The 12,611-nt window shown below is 46.3% G+C and overlaps 1 pseudogene; it reads left to right on the top strand.

Annotated features, from left to right (window-relative positions):
• The first annotated feature begins 328 nt into the window (after positions 1–328).
• On the top strand, positions 329–446 carry LOC126237832 (5S ribosomal RNA; annotated as a pseudogene).
• The last annotated feature ends 12,165 nt before the right edge of the window (positions 447–12,611 follow it).

The raw sequence follows: 12,611 nt of genomic DNA, 5'->3' as shown, positions 1-12,611 counted from the left end.
TGGCAGTATCCTAACTTTTTGGACTGAATCGTGCCGTGACGTCAGTATGCAGCTGGAGAGACTACCACGGCAAAGTGTATTTCTACACATAAGGGAATCACGTGTCCCGCAAGGCCACTCTGCAGAAGAAACGTAAAGTCTGCATCTACATCTACATCTACATAGACACCCTGCAAATCACGCTTAAGTGCCTGGCAGACTGTTCATCGAACCACCTCCACAATAATTCTCTACAGCTCAAGGGAAAGAACGAACACGTATATCTTTTCGTGCGATCTCTGGCATCACTTATTTTATTATCATATTCGTCTCTCCCTATACAGGTCTGGGCAACGGCCTTGCCGCAGTGGATACACCGGTTCCCGTGAGATCACCGAAGTTAAGCGCTGTCGGTCGTGGCCGGTATTTGGATGGGTGACCATCCAGGCCGCCATGCGCTGTTGCCATTTTTCGGGGTGCACTCAGCCTCGTGATGCCAATTGGGGAGCTACTCGACCGAATAGTAGCGGCTCCGGTCACAGAAAACCATCATAACGACCGGGAGAGCGGTGTGGTGACAACACGCCCCTCCTATCCGCATTCTCAACCGAGAATGACGCGGCGGTTGGGTGGTCCCGATGGGTCACTTGTGGCCTGAAGACGGAGTGCGATACAGATCTGTGTCAACGAAGTATTTTCGCATTCGGAGGAGAAAGTTGGTGATTTAAATTTCCTGAGAAGATGCCACTGCAGCGAGAAACGCCTTTGTTTTAATGATGTCCACCCAAAATCCTGTATCATGTCCGTGACACGCTCTCCCCTATTTCTCGACAATACAAAACGTGCCTCCCTTCTTTGAATTTACTCGGTGTTCTCCGTTAATCCTGTCTGGTAAGGATCCCACACCGCGCAGCGGTGCTCCAAAATAGAACGGACTAGCGTAGTGTAGGCAGTCTCTGTCGCATCTTCTACGTGCTCTGTCAATAAATCGCAGTCTTTCGTTCGCCTTCCCTTTTCTGTGTGTTCTTTCCAATTTAAGTTGTTCGTAACTGTAATCTCTAGGCACTTAGTCGAATTTACGGCTTTTAGGTTTTACTGATTTATCGTGTAACCGAAGTTTAGCGGATTCCTTTTAGCACTATGGACGACCTAGCTCTCTTCATTATTTACGGTTCATTGCGAATTTTCGCACGATACAGATATCTTTTCTAAATCGTTTTGCAATTTGTTTCGGATTTCTGACGATTTTACGACACGACAAACGACAGTACCATCTGCAAAGAACCTAACAGGACCGCACAGATTGTTTCCTAAGTCTATATAGATAAGGAACTGCAGAGGACATATAACACTACCTTGGGAAACGCCAGAAATCACTTCTGTTTTACTCGATGACTTTCCGTCAGTTATGCCGGCCGTGGTGACCGAGCGGTTGTAGTCGCTCCAGTCCGGAACCACGCTGCTGCTACGGTCGCAGGTTCGAATCCTGCCTCGGGCATGGATGTGTGTGATGTCCTTAGGTTGGTTAGGTTTAAGTAGTTCTAAGTCTAGGGGACTGATGACCTCAGATGTTGAGTCCCATAGTGCTCAGAGTCATTTGAACCATTTTGAACTTTCCGTCAGTTACTACTGACTGTGACCTCTCTGACAGAGAATCACGAATCCAGTCGTATAACTAATACGACATTCCATAAGCAGGCTGTTACGGCATAAAGTCAAGCGCCGGAACGCCAGTCCGAAACGGGAGGGCAGAGCCGACTGTGAAGAAGATGTCAGCCAATTACACCCTGACAGACCTCCTCTCCAGGTCGACAACGCGACTGCAGCGGCCTCCATACGAAGAGAACATAACCGCCGCGCCGAGTTTTTTTTTATATATATATAGTGTGTGGTGTGGACTGAAGAGATCATCCTTGATGACTTATTCTTCTAGGATGGGATGTAAGGATAAAAGGAAAACACTTTATTTATTACACATTCAGTTAGGCTTGGGCACGCAATGGGTCCTTTAGCCTGCTGTCTTTGGTGATGTCTATCTCCCGTGGAGGGTGAAATGTGTCAAGGCTGTTATGTGTGACTGCTTCCTCGTGTTATGACAGATTGCCTATGGGGGGTGAAACGTTATTGACTTCGGTACTCGATACTTGTGCCATCTTGCAGGGTTTACCGTTCCTACCGATTCTAATTGTCGAACTTCGTCCCTAAGGGCATCGATCTTGTCAAAAACTCTTAGAGCCTTGTCATGGACCTTCGCTTGTATAGTGGTCTCGTGGAGTGCGGTGCGGATGTCGACGTTTCTTGTCCACCATGGAGCTCCTGTGATCCATCGATAGCAAATGTTTTGCAGCGCTTGGAGTTTGTTGTAGTTGGAGACGCACGTAGTTCCCCACGAGGTGGAGCCATACAACATTATGGGTTCCACTGTTGCCTTATACAATTGGAGTTTAGTCTTAGGGTTGAGATCCTTACTCTTCAGGAACGGAATCAATGACCTGGCCATCTTCTGGGCTGCCATCTTCTTGTCGTCAATATGCTGCGTAAAGAGTAATTGTTTGTCAAGGTAGACACCGAGATACTTCACTCCTGGCGACCATGGGATAAATTGGTCAGCTATTTGGAGACTGTCGTTCAGAACTGGTTTCCTCCGTGTGAACAGAACGGCTGCCGTCTTCGTCGGGTTGATCGTTATCTTATTTTGCAGCGCCCAGCGTTCCATTACAGCAAGTTGCCGTTGCATCCTAGCGATTAGCTGGTCCAAGTGTCGTCCAGTTGTCAGAAAAGCCGTATCGTCCGCATAAAAACTCGCCGTAACAAGGGGGACTGTTGGGATGTCATTTATATATAAGTTGAAAAGCAGAGGCGAAATGACAGAGCCCTGCGGAGATCAGTTTCATTTCGGAGTTTTTGTCGTCGACTCGGACATACAGTTTCCTGTCCTGCAGAAAGCTGTCTATGAGTCTAATGTAACAATCCGCAATAGGGGTAGTGCGATGCAGTTTAACGATAAGGTTGGGCCGCCACACCTTATCGTAAGCTTTTTCGATGTCAAGGAAGACACCAATCGTGAAGTGCTGCTTGTTGTATCCTTCTTGTATCCGTTCGGTGATCCGTAAAAGTTGAAGTTCGGCAGATAACTTGTCCTTGAAACCGAATTGTTCGGGTCGTATAACATCATGCGCTGTAAGCGTGTCATGGAGCCTCTTCAACAGCACTCTGTCGAGCACCTTGCCAAGGGTCGGCAAGAGGCTAATTGGCCGGTAACTGTTGGGTTCTGCTGGGTCTTTACCTGGCTTGGGTACTGGTACTACTCGAGCCGTCTTCCATGCCGTAGGAAAATATCCCTGCAGAAGACAGCTGTTGAGAATTCGGGTAAGGAGCATAGTTGGCTTCCTGGGCAACTGTTTCAAATCGGTGTTGCTTATGGAGTCGTTGCCCGGCGCATTATTCCGAGTCTTCCGGATAATTTTACGGATCTCTGCTGGTGTGGTGAGTTGTGGGCGGCTCTGCACAGGCGCAGCACGAAAAGCAGTCAATTCTGCTATAACGACGGCTTCCTGTTCTTGCAGGCGGACGTCGTTCACGGGGGTCGCTGGTGTAGACATCTGTTCTTGGTAAGTCGTAGCATACAGCTCCGCCTGGGCGAGTTCGTCATAGAGGAGGCCATCTGGTCCTCTGATGGCTCGTTTAGGTGGCCGCTGGTGTCGTATGTTCTTGACTACCTGCCATTCGTTCTTGGTTCGAAGTAAGAACTCATCCATCTTATCTTCCCAGACCTGCTGTCGCCCCTCGGCCACTCTCCTGTGCAGTTCTCGTGTTAAGACGTGTGTTTCTCGTCGATCGATCGGGTTTCTATAGCGGAGCCAACGTCGCCTACTCCTGTTTCTCTGTGTCTTCAGTTCTTGGAGTAGAGGCGGGAACTCATCGAAAGCTACTACAGGGTAGACCGTGTGAGTAGTTGCCCTCCGTTTGGCAGCCTTTATCTTCTGCGTCAAAGTTTGTACCGCGATGTCGATGGCTTCCGGTGTTGAAACGTCCTGCGTCGGGCAGATATTGTTGTCAAGATATGTCCGAAATTGACCCCAGTTCAGAGTTTGTGAGGTTGGGGGCGGAAGGTTGGCCGTTGCGTGTTCCACTATGCTGATAACAGGTCGGTGGTCAGACGAAAGATCGTCGACGGTGCGGAGCTGGAGGTTCGTCTCAATATTTTTGATGATAGCAATATCTAGGACGTCTGCTTCTTGCCGATCGACGTAAGGAATCCGTGTCGGCTCTCGTGGGCCATGGACTGTGATGCCCAGTTCTGCTTCCATGGCAATCAAAGTTCGTCCACGAGGGTTCGTACGCCGGGAATTCCACGCGACGTGCTTGCTGTTGAGATCACCTCCGAGGAATATTTTGTCAAAATTGGTGAAGATACTCCTTAGGTCGTCTGGCACCAGGTTTTTACCGGGGCTGTTGTACGCCGCAATGAAAGTGATGTTGCCTGTCGCCGATCGAACCGTTACTGCTGTTGCCTCCAGATGTTGGAGGTGTGGTAGTGTTTCATGATGGTGCCGCAGTTCCCTTTTAATCAGAACTGCGGTCCCTCCACCTCGTTGGCCTTGTCTGTCCGTTCTATAGACGTACATGTTACGAAATCTGAGCTCAGTTGTTGGACGAAGGTGCGTCTCCGATACAAGTGCGATGTCGATTTTGTGACGTAGTAAAAATTCACTGAATTCTGTTTTCTTGTGTTTCATTCCGTTGGCGTTCCATATACAGATTTTCAGGTTTCTCGTGGTCCCAGGGCGATCGATCTTAAGGTGTTCCAAAGGCCGTCAATACACATTCGATTAAAGAAAGTATCCCCACTAGTTGTTGCTGCACGGCGGTGAGAAGTTTCGCGACATCAGAGAGCGCTGGAGCTATGGATTCCATCAAATGAGCTGGTGAGACGCAGGTTTCCGGTTCCGGTCGGCGTGGTGATGCTGCGTGGGCGTATGAATAATGCTGGCGGTGCTGTCGAGGTGGGCGTGCTTCAGGAGGAGGCTGTGTTACTGGCTGCCGTGTCGCCGCCGGCTGTTCTTGTGGCGGTTGCTGACGATGGGGCGGAGGGTGTGGCGTCAGGTTGGAGTTTCGTATTACACGAGTCCTCCGTTGAGAGGGCTGCGGGGAAGACCGTTGTCTGTACTTCCTGAGAAGTTCCTGGTACTTCTGGCAGCCACGCCATGTGGCAGGATGGTCCTTTTCACAGTTAGCACATTTAGGCGGAGCCCCTCGGGGATGAGTACAGGCTGAAGATCGGTGTTGCCCTCCACAGCGAACGCAGCGAGCAGGCAAGCTGCAATAATTAGCTGTATGTTCGAATCGCTGGCAGTGGCGACATTGAACAGGTCCTTCCTGTCTGTTGTAGGTTTCAATAACGACTGTAGTACATAGAAGGTATTTGATGTCGTAAATCTTGTAGTTTTCCTTTTGGGCTGGCAACGTGACACAGTAAGCATCTTGAGGTCGTAATTCCTTCGTGTTGTCGTCTCGATTTTTAAACTGGTGGACGTTGATGACAGGAAAACCCTTCTCTATCAGTGCGTCTTTCAGTTCTTCCTCCGTAACTTCGGCAGGTAGACGTTTGACAACCACTTTGAGGTCCTTGTCCTCTGCGGCCTGATGTGTAAAAAAGTGGATGTCATTCGACACAAAGAAATTGATGGCTCGCCGTTGATCTTCATAGGAGTCAAAATGATATTTGATCCTGTCTCGTTGGTAGATGGCCTTAAGACTGCCGTCAATATTCGCTTTCAGCGCCTTGTTGAGTTCCATGTAGTTCTTGGTATGGTAAATAGTAACGGGCGGGACTTTGCGTAGTAAGTTACGGCCAGAGCCATCTGTCCCCTCTTTATCTGCTTCGAGATTGACGACACTCGTCTGGTCCATACGCTCTGGAGCATCCGCAGTATCTTCGTCGCAATAGCCGCATAACGGTTGGAAGTTTTCAGTTCTTCTGGACGTTGTCGCTTCCGAGAGTTGTTCTGCTTAGGAGAAGCGTTGAGTCGTTTTCTTTGGCGAACTAGTGTAAAATCGCCCTCTCCGTCGGTGGGCTGCATGGTCCAAACTTCTTCAGAGGAGACTCCCTCCATTTCGTCGTCGTCTTCCGGTGGAGAAAATTGTTCCACGTCGCCTACTTGTTCTTCAGGCTGTGAAGTAGGAACCGTACTAGTCCGGTTGTCGTATACTTCCTGACTTTGCAGAATCATGTGCTGTATTTCACGTCTTAGTTCCCGTTGTTGACGATCGTTCTGTGTTAGCTGATTTCTCTCGTCACAGGGGTTTGACGTACGGTGTCCTCCGCTCTGCATTCGCATATCGCTCGTCGAGGTCCTGTCCTCATAACCTTGCCTGTCAGAATCCGTTGTCGTTGCAGGGGTCGTCGCCGTTGTATCCGTCCTGTGGGGGAGCGGCCGCCGGGACGGCCGGCGGGGCAGGCCCCACCGACCGGCCAGCGGCCGGCCCCGGCGCGACCGAGCCGGCTGGCTCGGACGCGCGCGTTCCGTTGTCCGCACTCTTCGGCATCGCGCGCTCGACTGCCGCGCCGAGTGGTCTATAGCAGCATCAAGCTTAGGCAGTTAACGGCTTTCCGGGTGGGAAGGAGCGCCGGTCCCCGACACGAATCCGCCTTGCGGATTAGTGTCGAGGTCCGATGAGCCGGCCAGTCTGTGGATGGTTTCTAGGCGGTTTTCCATCTGCCTTGGCGAATGCGGACTGGTTCCCGTTATTCCGCCTCAGCTACACTATGTCGGCGATTGCTGCGCAAACAAGTTCTCCACGTACGCGTACACCACCATTACTCTACCACGCAAACATAGGGGTTACACTCGTCTGGTGTGAGACGTTCCCTGGGGGGTCCACCGGGGGTCGAACCGCACAATAACCCTGGGTTCGGTGTGGGGCGGCGGAGGGGTGAAGTGGATGCGATAGTCGTCATGGGGTTGCGGACCACTGCGGCTGCGGCGGGGACGGAGCCTCTCCGTCGTTTCTAGGTCCCTGATTAACATAACATAACATAACATAACACAGGCACTTCAAGATGAGCGACTTAGGAATTGTATATACTGAAGAGATTTCTTATTTGTATGTCACCCTTTGCTTGCGGTACTTCTGCGTTATTCTTGAATTTAAGTATTGTCATTCTTCATTTCGTAATAAAACTCATTAATTCGATTTGTTTGAATGTTGTCTAGCTATCCGAGAAGTCAAGCTTCCTAGACCCCACATATTTGACGAGTAGGCAGGATACAACACAGGCAATCTCATTACAAGCGGCTTGTGAGGTACAGTGTCAAATGCTTTATGGAAATCTAGAAATACGGAATCCATTTGACATCCCTTGTCGACAGCACTCAACACTCCAAGTAAAGAGCTAGCGGAGTTCCACAGGAACGATGTTTTCTAAGTCTGCTGACCCGGCACGTTGCAGCGCATCGTTAGCGGGGTGACTGACACAACCGCAGCCGGCGCCTGGTCTGGCGAGCAAACAGCGCGGCTGGCAGGTAATTTCCGGGACACCGCCTCGCCCGCCCGCCTGCCTGGCTGCCTGCTTAGGCTCGCCTCTCTCCGCGGGGAGGGCAGGAAATGTAGCGCCTCCTCCCTTCCCTTTCACTAACTTCTTTCCGACAGTGCAACTACCAGTCTTCTAGTCTACTCTTCGTTTCACTGTCTAGTATACAAGGCTACTCCTTTACTAACCATTTTCGTCAGCACCGTTCGAGGACACTAATTATTTCAATCAACGTCCCCTGTATAATTTCGTGTGGCACAGCGGCCAGGTGAACGTCTTTCAAATAGACGCTCCTTTAGCAAATCGTTCAAATGGCTCTAAGCACTATGGAACTTAACATCTGAGGTTATCATTCCCCTAGACTTAGAACTACTTAAACCTAACTAACCTAAGGACATCACACACATCCATACCCGAGGCAGGATTCGAACCTGCGACCGTAGCAGCAGCGCGGTTCCGGACTAAAGTGCCTAGAACCGCTCGGCCACAGCGAGGAATTCAGGAAAACCTCCTAAAAATCCACACCTCGACCATGCAACGCCTAAAGCTTGCAGTTGGCCTTTCTCGTCATGTTCCAGCAAATTGACATTTAACCGGCTCAATAATTCAGACTTCACAAGTCCTATTCCTCTATCCGGACAAGTTAGGAAAATACAACAGCAATAAATTAATTTATCATCGCTGAGCGACATGTGACTAACAAGTTACGTCACAAAAGGTTTATTTCGTTACCGGTTGTAGTAGTTTCCAAAAATGTATTGTTTCAGATCGTGATCTTGTTGAAAGAAGTGTCTCGATATTTGCCTTAAGACTTAAACGTAAATGATGAAAAATCTAAAGCAGGACGACTGGAAGGGAATATGAATAATATTCTTTGGTAAGACGAACCCAGTTTCTTAACCACTACATTTCATACATATGGAGGGTATGTATTTATAGTACCAAGCTGCCACAGCGTGTTCGGAAATCGAAGAAAATTTCAGAATAACGTAAGGGCACAGACAGTAGGGGAAAGTAAGGATAACACGTGGGGGACTAAAGACCTCAAACATTTAGCCAAAATATGTTTCAGAGAATACATTTGCCAGATGGAAATGGGTCAGAAAATATGTCTTGTAACATCACTATAATAATAATTTGGTCCTTTTTCTTCGTAAATATTTCCATTCAACAGTAAATGAATAACTGCAAAAGAAGGAGAACTATCTCAACCATTACTCCAAGTTCTTCTGTAGCCATTGTCCAATCTGAAATACAACACCTGTGTTGACCTCGAATTATCTCACGTTCATCTACACAAACACCGAAAAATGAGAAACTTGACAAGCAAGTTGCCGAAATTGTGAGCATGAATTATATCTGAGAAATAACGAAAAGGCTGTATTACACTACAGACTGCAGCTCTCATTTCAGTGTGCCCGCTAAAATCAACTATTTGGATAAATTAAAACTCTAAGGCATACCATAACTCGATCCAACGTCTCCGACTTCCGTAAGGTAAAACTTAAGAAACTTATCAAGCCCGTTTTCAGATGATGCACCTAAGCAGATCCGTTTAATTTATCAATACACGGAATTTATGATGTGTAGACCGAGGCAACTTTCCCCATGAAATTGAAATTATTTTCCGTGTTTGCAATGTGAGTGGTCATTGTTAACGGTTGTGGACCGTTCATTTAATTGGTGTAGTTGTCAGTATCCTTCCAACCTCAAAGAGATCCGAATTTGCTGAGCTGTAGTTCTACATGCAAAGCTGATACTCAAATGCTGCTTCCAGAAGCATGATTCTTCCGTCATATAACATTAGTAGAATCTTCGGCTTCAGAGCAACAAACGCTCACACTTCAAATCAATTGACGTTACACAATGTCACGCGTTTTGTAGTCAAATGAGGCTAAAAGATTTTTCCCCCTGAAATAATTCTGTTGGACTTCGACGTTAGGGCCAGAGACTCTATAAACACATTCATTATAATGTAACAGGACAACAGAATTAAGCAAAGTTCGAAATTTTTTCGCACATTAATACCAAAGATGCGCTGTGAATCAAAGGAAGTGACCCGTGGAAAATGATTCGCAGATTAAATTCCTCATCTCCCTACTCCTCTCATTGTATGTCGCCCACGATGCATTTTAACTCTCTGTTTGATGTCTGTAGATCGCTACCACAGTGTCAATGTGAAATTAGCTTGTACGGTGGATCTGAAACTTTCACCGCCTTTTCAGCAGTTGTGAGTTTTCATGTTAAATTGATACCTGAGAAAGATGCCTCAAACCTTTTCGATAGCTGAGTATGCATGTTAAAAACTACCACGAATTATACTTCCCCCGATGTAACGGCCAGGAAACACATTTTCGGACCAAAATATAACACAGGTATACGGGGTAGGTAACGACACTTGCTTTGAGTTACTCCTAAGTGGAGTGGAAAACTATCCCTGAAGAAATATCAGCCACAGGATGGCGTCAGAACACCAAAACTGCGTCAGTAAACGAAGTGATCGGCGGGAGAAAGTGCTAACACTCAATGCACGAGTATTAAGGACTGGAATGATCAGTTCACCTGTTGTGTTCCCGAATGTACCACGAGCTGCCAAGAAATAGTTCCCTGTGAATAGCTTTAAAGCATTGCCTACTGCGTAAATTTTTTTGTCTTGTGTTTACCTTCCCATCTTTGAATTTGAAACATTTAACATCCAATATCTCAAAATGCGCTCTTGTGGGTTAGCACTTCCCCCGCCAACTACTTCAAATATTCTCTTATAGGCGACACCACAAAGATGCATATACCACGAACTGCACGCTCAACATTGTTACACAAAATCTTGGATAAGTTTTAACTTCTGCCCTCTTTTTCTGCATCCCCTTTTATACTCTCTTTTCTTCTTCTTCCATCTCCTAGTAAGTTCAGATTTTGCAATGCATTTATTATTCCATTAGAAAGATAGGTGTTATAATGTAAATTAATTTAATATGCATCTAGTTTTGCCTTTATCTGTCATGTAGCTGTATGCCTGTACTGTACAATGTAGAATGTCTGGCGCAACGTAAGAGATGGTTCAAAATCCCGTAACCTGAAAAAAAGAAAAAACCCTTGCGAATCTCCTTCCCGTCCCTAGCCCCGCTGCCGACACGACGTTCACTAATTTCCCTACACGGCAAAGACATAAAACTGATTTGGAAATCTGATTTCTGTATTTTTCATTATTATAAAAGCAGACGATTATTGTTGTTTCATTCTCGTACCCAGAAATCTTTTTTTCCCCCTACCGGTTCGCATGTGTAAATAATATCGCATCAACAGCTCAAATTATACCGAGTCTCTCGTCATGCGAACTATGGAGTGCTGTCTTGTAGCTAATTTACACATGAACTCAGCACTGCAATGATCGGCTGCGTGTGTTCCAAACCAAACACAGATAACGACATACATATATCGTTCACAGATTTCGCGAAAAGGTATTATTGCGCTTTTAAAATCCATAATGTGCTATCTTCTGATCTTTCTTGTAAATGAATCGGTTACGTCTATGTAAATAAATAAAAAAATTCTAGTATATAACTTCCATAATTTGAGAAACGAAGTCATAAGTAAGTCGTTGTACGTGAAGAACCTAACAATATTCTACACAGATCCTTTTCGATGGCATATACCAACCTATAGGACATACAGGCTGTGTAACTTTATCCAGAACAGAATTCTCGCCATAGTACAGTCTAATAATAATAATATTATAACATAATATTATATTTGGAATATACTTTCACCTGAGTACTCAATCAGAAGCGCAGATGCTCACCTGTAAAAGAAGAGAAAGTAATATTAGAACTCATCGCTACCTGGCAGAAAATTGATTAACACAAGAAGTAAGAAAAGCCAGCCATTGCAATAGATCTACAAACAGATATATACTTTGGATTTTGAATAATTCGTTATATTCATCGCGTACAAGATGCAAGTAAGCATCATACGTTTAAGTAGAAATCTCACCGCACTCTGAGAATCTGGGTCGTCTCTGCGAGTGTGATACAGTTAGATAGTGGAGACAGGAGCTTTACATGCGATGTTTATCTCAGAGCTGATATGCATGCAAAAGATAGCGAGTTAAATGCCGCTTGTGACAATCGTTGAGAACATTGATTCGTAAATATTACACAATACATCATTTTTCTAAAGAGTAACATGTGTATCCTGCACATCTAACAGGTGTGCTATCTCATAACTGCCACATAGATCAAGCTATTTTGCAGAACCTACTTACTTTTCAGTATTGATGTTGCTACCATAGTTTAATTTTTATTTACTTTCACCTCATACGACCCGGTCTTTCATTTATTTCTACATCGTGACATTCTCATCGCCTTTCTACTCTCTTTGCACACAGAACACGATGTGCTGGACATCCTTCATGTTGCTACCACATGCGCATTCTGATTCGTAGCTGTAATTCATACAAAAGACGAAGAAGAGTTTGTGTCAGAAAGTTGGCATATGGCCTGTCATTTTGGTCGCCGTTAACGAAATAAGTGCCAATAACTGTACCGAGCATCCCACACTAAATACAGTCCTCCATTCGCGTTCACGTCCTACCCATCCAAACCACAGTGGCTTTTTGCTGGACCTATAATCTGTTTTCTTTATATTTACCTTTACTTTGAGAAGCAAATGGTTCAAATGGCTCTGAGCACTATGCGACTTAACTACTGAGGTCATCAGTCGCCTAGAACTTAGAACTAATTAAACCTAACTAACCTATGGACATCATACACATCCATGCCCGAGGCAGGATTCGAACCTGCGACCAGAGCGGTCGCTCGGCTCCAGACTGAAGCGCCTAGAACCGCACGGCCACTCCGGCCGGCTCTTTGAGAAGCAATATTGATCGATGAAAAGAATATCGGAAAAGAAGTTCTTGGTGGCGAGAACATGCTCCAGTGCCCACTGACAGAACTGTACACTGTTCTGGGAGTCATTTTCACGCAAATTTTGGTTGTGAGTGTACGTGATAAAGGTGTAATTGAAGATACATAAGAATGCGATCTATACGTTCAGAAATACCAATCCTCAGTACAAGCTGTTGTGTGCTCATGTACGGGTT

This window comes from Schistocerca nitens, chromosome 2 (genome assembly GCF_023898315.1).
Source record: "Schistocerca nitens isolate TAMUIC-IGC-003100 chromosome 2, iqSchNite1.1, whole genome shotgun sequence".
Taxonomy (NCBI): domain Eukaryota; kingdom Metazoa; phylum Arthropoda; class Insecta; order Orthoptera; family Acrididae; genus Schistocerca; species Schistocerca nitens.
Note: the sequence above shows the minus strand (reverse complement) of the source record. Positions and strands in the feature narration are given on the sequence as shown.